This window comes from Octopus bimaculoides, chromosome 16 (genome assembly GCF_001194135.2).
Source record: "Octopus bimaculoides isolate UCB-OBI-ISO-001 chromosome 16, ASM119413v2, whole genome shotgun sequence".
In the NCBI taxonomy this organism is placed as follows: domain Eukaryota; kingdom Metazoa; phylum Mollusca; class Cephalopoda; order Octopoda; family Octopodidae; genus Octopus; species Octopus bimaculoides.
Window position 1 is genome coordinate 43,968,030 of NC_068996.1, and position 1,058 is coordinate 43,969,087.

The 1,058-nt window shown below is 35.7% G+C and overlaps 1 protein-coding gene across 2 annotated transcripts in view; it reads left to right on the forward strand.

Annotated features, from left to right (window-relative positions):
* The window catches only part of LOC106874047 (uncharacterized), a 24,314-nt gene that overhangs the window by 13,491 nt on the left and 9,765 nt on the right, over nucleotides 1–1,058 (forward strand). The window lies entirely within an intron of this gene.

Below are 1,058 nucleotides of genomic sequence, written 5' to 3' on the forward strand. Positions count from 1 at the left end.
CATATATATATATATGTATGTGTGTGTGTGTATGTATATATATGAATGCATATATATATATATGTATGTGTGTGTGTGTATGTATATATATGAATGCATATATATATATATGTATGTGTGTGTGTGTATGTATATATATGAATGCATATATGCATATATATACATATGTATATTTATGTGTGTGTGTGTGTATGTATATATATGAATGCATATATGCATATATATACATATGTATATTTGTGTGTGTGTGTGTGTATATATATATATAAATGTGTGTGTGTATGTATATGTAGGTGCAGGAATGGTTGTGTGGTAAGTAGCTTGCATAAGAACCGCATGGTTCCAGGTTCAGTCTCACACTGTGGCACCTTGGACAAGTGTCTTCTACTATAGCCTCAAGCCAATCAAAGCCTTGTGAGCGGATTTGGTAGAAGAAAACTGAAGGAAGCCCATCATATATATGTATGTGTTTGTCTTCCCCGCTTGACAACTGATGTTGGTATGTTTACGTTCTCATAACTTAGCAGTTCAGCAAAACAGACCGATAGAATAAGTACCAGACTTATAAACAATAAGTCCTCAGGTTAATTTGTTCAACTAAAAGCGGTGCTCCAGCATGGCTGCAGTCAAATGACTGACACAAGTAAAAGAATAAAAATGTAAAAAAGAGTAACAATAATTTGCTACCGTAACTGGTGTCAATGATTGTCATCATCATCATTCGACATCCATTTTCCATGTTGACCTGACTTGGATCGTTTGACAGGAATTGGTGAGGCTGGGAGTTGGACAAGGCTCCATTTGTCTGTTTTGGAATGATTTCTTTGGCTGGATGAACTTCGTAATGATTTCTATGGCTGGATGAACTTCATAAGGATTTCTATGGCTGGACGAACTTCATAACAATTTCTCTGGCTGGACGTACTTCATAATGATTGCTATGGCTGGACGAACTTCATAATGATTGCTATGGCTCGACGAACTTCATAATGACTTCTATAGCTGGACGGACTTCATAATGATTTCTATGGCTGGATGAACTTCATAATGATTTCTAT